Genomic DNA, 8,551 nt, shown 5'->3' on the forward strand with positions numbered 1-8,551 from the left:
ATTGTGTATCTCACAATTGCTAGCATGTATCAACCCACAAATTTCATGCTAGAGATCATTATAGACTACACTAGTTTGCTTGAAAGAAGAGATTTGTGGCATTGTATACTGTACATTTATGTGCAAAGATAAATACTATCTTATCTCAGAACAATTAGCTGATCTTATATAGGTATGAAATGTATGTCTAAACTTACATTAGATATGTCTAACCTAGGTAGCATCCTTCACTTCGTAGATTCAAACAAAGGGTTTGATAAGTGCACATGTAGGTATTGATGGCTGCTGCACTAGTGTGTGTGAAATACCGACATTCATATATAGAGCATGATGATGCAAATGATCATAGTGTAGATAGATGCTTACTTGAGAAAGAGCGGGACATGGGAAAAGGCAACTTGCCATCCCACGCCTATTTCTATAGGGAGATTACCACATCTATAACCATCCATTTATGTCAGGAGGGGGCAAGACAATTGGATGGTTGCTCTCTCTTGAGGTCTAGTAACGGTACATCTGTTTTCGATGACATGTTAGTGACATTGTCTTAAGTTGCTGAAAACATGTTAATGAATTAAGATGGTTTTTCTCTTTTACATGTATAGTAACCCTGGCGGATAGAGAAGATAGGGTAGGCCAATGTCAACAGCCAAACAAGACTCAAGAAAGAGGCCAAAGTGTTGCAAAAACACAGGATTTTGTTACAATGTTAGGGCGTCAAAAGTGGAAGTGCAACTTTTGCGACCAAGTCTTTACAAGATCAGCCCCATGAGGATAAGAAAACATTTAATTGGTGATGAAGATAAACTAATAAAGAGATGTGAGGGACCACGTGTTGAATCCATTGCTGGCATCCTGCAAGGCATTAACAGTGCAGAAAGTTGAATCACCCGTGTACAAGCTGAAGATGTAAATGAGTGAACATTTACTATGTGGAACTATTCTAATGGAATTTGACATTGATTTAGACCATGGATGTTCTTAATCGATCAATTGTTGGTTCCTTGCATATTTATTTGAGTCTAGATGTTTTAGATTGCTTGTAGCATGAACAAATGCATTTAAATCCTTTGAATAATTGTGTTGAATGGTTAAGATTGAAAAGTAGAAGGTGAAAGAGAAAGACCCACAGGTTGCCACATGCATGTAAGTAGTGTTAGCTACTGTACTAGTGTGTGTGAAATACTGACTTTCGCATATAGAGCATGATGTCACAAAAGATCATAGTGCAAATAGATGCTTACTCGAGAAAGAGCGAGATGTGGGAAAAGGCAATTTGGCATCCCACGCCTAGTTCCCTAGGCAGATTACCACATCTATAACCATCCAAGTATGTCAGTAGGGGGCAAGACGATTGGATGGTTGCTTTGTCTTGAGGTCTAGCACACTTACTGAATGTTGGCAGAATAAGAATGAGCAGAATGATTTCTCCATGCAACACATATTCAGAAAATAAATTTGTTCAAGATCGGAGAAATGTTTTTATACATGGAAATTGACAATTTTGCACATTATTGATCCATTAGTATGTGCATACAGAGTATGTGAGCATGGCTCTAGAGAAATGAGGCCAAAACCCTACAAAAGTCCAAGACTATGTTACGCTCGTAACTGCCACAAAGTGGAGATGTAACATCTGCCACAAAGAGTACACAGGTTCAGGAACTCGTATGCGCAAACATTTCCTAGGTGACCCTCAAAGACAAATTGGAAAGTGTAAGGGTGCGGGATTGGAAAATGTGATAGCCGTTTTGGGTGGTCAGATAGCCGGAGGATAGCCGTAAGTGTAGACATGATTGTGGATGAAATAGTTGCCTGCCATCAGTCTCAACTTATAATTGAAGAAAGAATCATGGGTCTTGAAACCCTAGGCAAGAAATCGGCAGTGACTATGGAAAGTTGTTCAAAGTGCAACTACAAATAGTAGTGGCACCGGATCCCTTACACAGTCAGCAACCTGCTCAAATGTGCATATGGAAAGAGGACAATGCAGTAATGTTCCTCGTTCGAATGCCCGTTTATGTGTGTAGCAACAATCCTTAGAAGCTTCCTTCGAAGCACAACATATCGAGAAGGCGCAACAAGATGTATTTGAAGCTATTTGTCACACAGGATATCCATTGATCATGGTGCAAATCCCACATTGTAAAAAAGCCATGGCCTCTGTCACTAAGCTGGCTTGGGTTTCATAATGCCTAGTTATGATGCCATCAATAATAGCATGTTGAATGCTTACTATAGTACTAGGATGAAAGAGGAGATGTAGCAAGTGGTTTATGATGGCATTGAGAAAATTGCTTGCACCATCGTATCAGATGGATGGAAGAATGTTACCAAGCGGCCCTTGATTAACGTCATGGTTATGACATTCAAAGGGGAGGCTTTTTGACAGTCGATTACTACAAGAGGTGAGGCTAAGATGGGAGAATTCATTGCAGAGCAGTTAAGTAGATGTATTGAAGATATCGGTCCTGACAATATTATTCAGCTGATTACTGATAATGCCAAGAATTATCGAAAGGTTGAAAAAATTATAAATCTCAGATATCAACGTATTTGGGCATCGCCATGCTCATGCCATTGTCTAGACTTAATCTTGGAGGATTGGTACAAAACACCTGAGACAAACTTCTTCAAAGTTATCGTGGATGAGGCTCGAAAGGTTGTGTTGTACTTTCTTAACCATGAGCAATTACTAGGCATATTCAAGAATCATCAGCCTATGAGTCACACTTGAGCTTCTAAAGCCAGGTGAAACATGTTTTGGCACAAACTATATAATGATGGAGTGATTGTTAAAGTAGCAGGCTCTTGTAACCGAGATGTTATTTAATGCAAAAGCCATAGAGTGGATAGCCGAGGCACGCTCAACCAACTCTCATAACAAATTTGGAGACCTAAAGGTGTTGGTTAATAACCCAACATTTTGGAAGAGGGTATCTAATGCAGTGGAAGCTATGAAGCCAATTTGGTTTGCAATTTGTAGGTTGGATGTGAAAGGGCCAAGCATCGGAAGTGCTTATATGGCATGGTGGACTGCTGAGAGGGATGTTTCAAAGGAAGATGCCAAGCCAAGCAAAGGTGTATATAGCATGACTAAACAAACTCCATTGCAAAAGAAGGTGCAAAAATGATGGAATCAAGTTCACAACACTTTGCACTATGCCATTCATATTAGATCTGCAATGGTGGGGGGAATATTGCACAGAGACTAATGTACAAATAATGCAGTTGTGGCATGATCTTCCTGGACATTTTTTGAGGATAGGACAAAGTATACCTTTGCTGTTAGAGAACTATCAACTTTTAGAAATAGAGAAGGAGTGTTTGCCTATCCGAAAATCAAAGAATTAGCAAAAGATATGCCAGCATGGAGATGGTGGGAAGAGTGTGGAGCATCCATGCCTCATTTGTAAGCCTTGGCCATGAAGGTGTTGTTGTAACCTTGTAGCAACTCCTCTAGCAAACATAACTAGATTAACCATAAGTTTGTGCATTCCATCACAAGAAACCGCTTGACATTGGAAAGATCGAAAAAGCCAGTTTACATCTATGCGAATGGTAGAGTGCTGGACAATGTGAAAGGGGTATGTAACGACGGTGATATGCCAAAGTGGGTACACATAGATTTTCCAGGTCCCTTGTGTGATGCCCCTATACTGACTCACCCAAATTCTAGTGACTCAGAAGAGAGATGTTGGTGTGATGGCTAGTTATATCTTGTAAATGTTGCAATTGCAATTCTTTTAACATGCAATACTTCTGAAATGCAATTCTTTTAAAATGCCACTTAAAATGCAATTCTTTCATGTTGCAAACCTTTTTAAATGCAATTCTTTTTAAATGCAGTTTATTTGATATGCAATTTAATTGATATGTAAAAAATGGTTTTGATGGTGGATGGAGTGATGGAAGACTAGCCCTTGATGAAATTATAAATCTTTCCAAGCACACTTTGTAGAGAGAGTGTAAACCCCATGAAAGTGTTTGTGAAAGATTTATCATTTCAATGATGGCTAATCTATGATAATTTTCATTTCATCGAACATGATGATTTACAATAATCCAAACAATGTCATGCCCATTTTCACATCAACAAACATAATAACGGCTTGTCATCATATTATAAAAGTGCAAATTGTACACGATAGTGGTTGACAGTTGTAGATTTTGGGCAAAGTTTACATTTTAAGCCACAATCGATAGGAGAAAAGTATACATGTGTTCAATTTGCAAAATTTATAGTTACAGATGTAGTGGCAAAAAAATTATATTGAGAAGCCCTTTTTTCAAAAATTTAGAGCATCAAAATATTGCTTCCTTTGTCACATCCATGTCCCATTGTCAATTTTGTGGTCCACATGAAAAATTGCATCGTGTGCAATTGTTCAACAAAATGATAAATAATCCGCACAGAAGCACCATCAACACTAAGTTGGACAAGATGGAGAGGAGAATGATTAGCATCGTGGTTAGATTTGTGGAGGTTTGTAGAAAAACGATTTGAAAAAACCCAAGTATTAAAATCATACATCATTTACTTAAGTATTTCGAAACAATTAAAATACATCTCTAAAGAAAAATGATTTGAAAAAACCCAGCAATCGCACAACATTTACTTAAGTATTTCAAAATAATAAAAAAGAGACGCAAAAACAATAATCATAATCAAATAAATTCAAAACATGCTAACGAGTAGCCATCGCATTAACTTCAATAACAAAATTGGTATATGTCATTACAACGAGGCATTACAATATATGAGACCTATATTCTTTGCAATCAAGGATCCGCTGAAAATTTTGCTCTGATGCCAAGAACATTGGATAATTGCTTGGCTTGGGGAGCATTACAAGTTGGGTAGGCACTCTTGACCTTCAACGTATTTGCTAGGCATACTAGGTGAAATTGATGATGACACAATAGCACATACTATCCAGTCATCATATCAAAACGATCTTGGCATATTGGAGATAAAGGCCCATCATTCACAAAGGTGATATGCGACAAAAGTTTGGATTGTTTTGTGGCTGCTAGACCCACAAAATTTGGATCCAAGTTGTGCACATAGTCGCCATCTTCAATGTGTTGGATGGCAGCTTGTGCATCTTGCGCTTGTTGAGAATACATGGAGATGCAACATTGCTCCTTATAGGCATTTTCGAGGTCTTGTGGCTTGTTTGAGTATGGCATTTAAGCGATTGACTTCAGCTTGCAGGCGGTGATGCTCATTCTCACTCATCACCCACCGATACTCAGATACAGCATCATGCACTATGATGCTCAGAAAGGTGAGATCTTCTCGTGTAGCACTTTGCATTGCAGTATGTGAAATCTCAACATGTGGACCCTCTACACCTTCATCTTCCACAACTTCATGCATGTTCATAAATAATTCAGAGCTCATCATAGAAACTACACAAGCGCGCAATATGGCTAAGGAGTACACTATGTATGATATAACAACTATAACAATCGACATGTAACAAAATGGTGTGTACTTCACTTACCTAAAGTTGGGCTTCCAATGTTAGTAGGCAGTGTTGCAATGATAGGGATAGCGGTGGTGCCGATCGGTTGTGATTGTGCTAGCCTTTTGCCCCGTGCCACTAGGTTTGTCAGCGAACTCTACAAGCATGTCCAACACAAACATTGCATATAGCATCATCTGTGCAAAGTAAAGTGGCATGGCCCCACTATGAGGCTTATCAAATTTGATCATGCAGTGAATATAGTATGCATTCTCCCTCATAGCACGGTGGTGACAATCCTTGATGGGCCACTATTTGTGTGCAGCATCGATGCAATCCCACCACTGCAATGTCATCGTTGGAGACCAATGTGTTGATTCAGTTGTACTTCCAACCATTCGGATCATGAAAAATGCTTGCATTGGCAATTGAAAGTGCCTCATCTCTTAGTGTCGGTAGGAGGGTAGCATTAGCCACGTCCATTATGTGCTTCATGGCTTGCTTTCCCCTCACGTTTAGATCCTGAGATGTATATGTAGCTTGCATTGATCATTGCGATGCGGACGCCATGGTGAGTGAGGGAGCAAGAGAAGATCTAATAAGCATATTAAATTGAGTAAGCGACTTGTTATTGAAACATTTAATTATAACATGCTCATGCTAACCACACCATATAAGAATTATCCAACTAACAAGATTCTAGATTGACCAGGACTGATTAACTTGTACAAATAAAAAAGCTTGGGTCTTCATCATCTCTCCATAGTCGTGGGACAGAGCTATCCAGATCAACAAGAAACTCAGAAATATATACAAGTGACTCTTGTACCAACCAACCCTCAGCCATGCTACCTTTGAGCCTCGCATTTTGCCTTATGAAACCCTTCAAGGTCTTCATGAAGTGCTCAAGGAAGAACAACCATCGTGCATGTACAGTGCCGCATATAGCAATCTCATCCACCAAATGCACTACGAGATGTAGTTGGCTTGTGAGAATAGAACATGGAAAGGTCTCCTCCACTAAACAAACCACCTCCACTGACATATATCAAGCATCCTCAAGCATGGTGGGATCTATTTCCTTTGAGCTCACATACCTAGAAAGAAAAAAGTGCACCATATTAGCAATATGAAAACCTTGCATGGTGCATTGATACACTTTACAATTTGTATCTTGTAAAGAACCTCACAAGCTCGCCCATCTTGTAAATGCAATCCTTCACGTCTTTCGATGCATTATGAGAAATGCTAGTAGGTAGTATGAACTGAACACATGAGGAATGATTGATTAGTTGCTTCTAATTCACTCACAAATTTGGAAGGAAAAAGAATTATGCTAATAAAATACTTACTTGGAGCATCTTGTGCCAATCATGAGATTTCAAGCTGTATAATTGCTCTACACCTCTTTTCTTGCTCTTTGTGAAGGCCCCTTTCAAACACCTCATGTATCCAGTAGGAATACAAATTGTAGTGATAGCTAACTTCACTGCCACCAGCTCTAGCTTTGATAATCTCCATGGTGCACGGGGTAAAAAGACATGCCCATTTAGCCTCTCTTGTAGCCAAGCTTCATGCATCCTCCCTGTGGTACGTAGATCCTCCCTTATGCCTACGAAATCTCATGTCCCATTCAAATGTTCCCAAATGGTAGATGCCACATTCTTGAAGATATGCATGGGATCAAGTAGTTTATTGATCTTGAGGTGAGACCAATATGGTAGTCGATAAAAGATGGAGTATCTAAACAAAAGATGGTGTTAGCATGCAATCTTTATTTCCATTCAATATAGCACACAATAGTTACAAACCCTTACCGGCTCATGCCAAGTGGTGGACGACGTGGAACTATCCCAAATTCTCATCCATTCTCCTGTAGTGAGTGACTATGGGGGGACTTCATTTCAGGGGGCGAAATATCTAGGATGATCAGTTGCGAGAAATTGATGGTGATTCTCATAGATGACCTTATTCAATGCGTCTTCCCATGAGGTACCTAGCGAAGGATCACAAACAGGACATGCATGGTAACCAATGGAGTGAGACTTAAACAATAGATGCAATTAAGAGAGAAAGGTGGGTTTAAGGTGCCACAATGATTGCCTACTCATAATTAAAAGTTCAATGCTTACTGGAACACTTGCCATAGCTTGGGAAGTCATGCATCGTCCACATCAAGACTGCTTTGTAGTTGAAGTCTCGTGAGTGACGAGGGAGGCCTGCTCATGTCATACACTTTGGTACCTCTCCAAGGTACCTCTAGCTCATCAATCAAAGGCTCCAGATAAACATCAGGATCTTTGACTTTATGTTCCCCTAGAATTAGAAGTGATAACATAACATGTCCTTTCTTAATTGCCATAGAGGGTAGAAGATTATGATTCACCACTGGCCATACACTGTAAGAGGTGCTTTTTAGACCAAATGAGTTCACACCATCCATACCCAATCCAAGTCTCAAGTTCCTAGGTTCTTCCTTGAAGCTTGGCCATATGTCTTTCAATATGCTTCCATGCAAGAGTGTCTATGGGAGTTCTCCACTTGCCATTGGTTGATCGATGGGAGGAATGCTATGACATGAGCTCTGCAATGGATTTGCACTTGAACATATGTTGGATGCGAGGGATTATGGGAAAATGTCACAGAACCTTACGAGGCGCATCCAAAGTTTTGAGATCTGCTCTATATCTTGCCTCTCCACAAGTTGGACACTCTCTTGCATCCTTATGTGGTCCACAAAATAGAATGCAATTGTTGACACATGCATGGATGTGGGTGTAATCCAATCCTCCAAAAGAGGTCACATGGTGCCTCGCCGTATCTCTTGAGGTCGGTAATTTATTCTCCCTTGGAAGCATTTTACACAGTAGCCTGCATGTGAAGACCATAAATGTGAAAAAGTATTCGAGTAATTGACCCACTAGCATAATTCACCATCTTTGCAAAATAGACTTTAAAGCTTAAGTAATGCATTCAAACTTGCATTTCTCCATCCATAGATGGTCTGCAAATTTAGTATCTCAAGGGAGGCATGTAGAAGAGAGAATGTGCACCCCTCAAACAATGGAGTCGACACTGCA

At 39.7% G+C, this 8,551-nt stretch overlaps 1 pseudogene; it reads right to left on the bottom strand.

The window, feature by feature from the left end:
- Window positions 1–5,149: 5,149 nt before the first annotated feature.
- LOC147891753 (uncharacterized) lies at window positions 5,150–7,150 on the bottom strand (annotated as a pseudogene).
- Between the last annotated feature and the right edge of the window lie 1,401 nt (window positions 7,151–8,551).

The sequence above is a fragment of the Dipteris shenzhenensis genome, chromosome 17 (genome assembly GCF_047967505.1).
Source record: "Dipteris shenzhenensis isolate YYH24624 ecotype China chromosome 17, Dip_SZ_1.0, whole genome shotgun sequence".
Lineage (NCBI taxonomy): Eukaryota > Viridiplantae > Streptophyta > Polypodiopsida > Gleicheniales > Dipteridaceae > Dipteris > Dipteris shenzhenensis.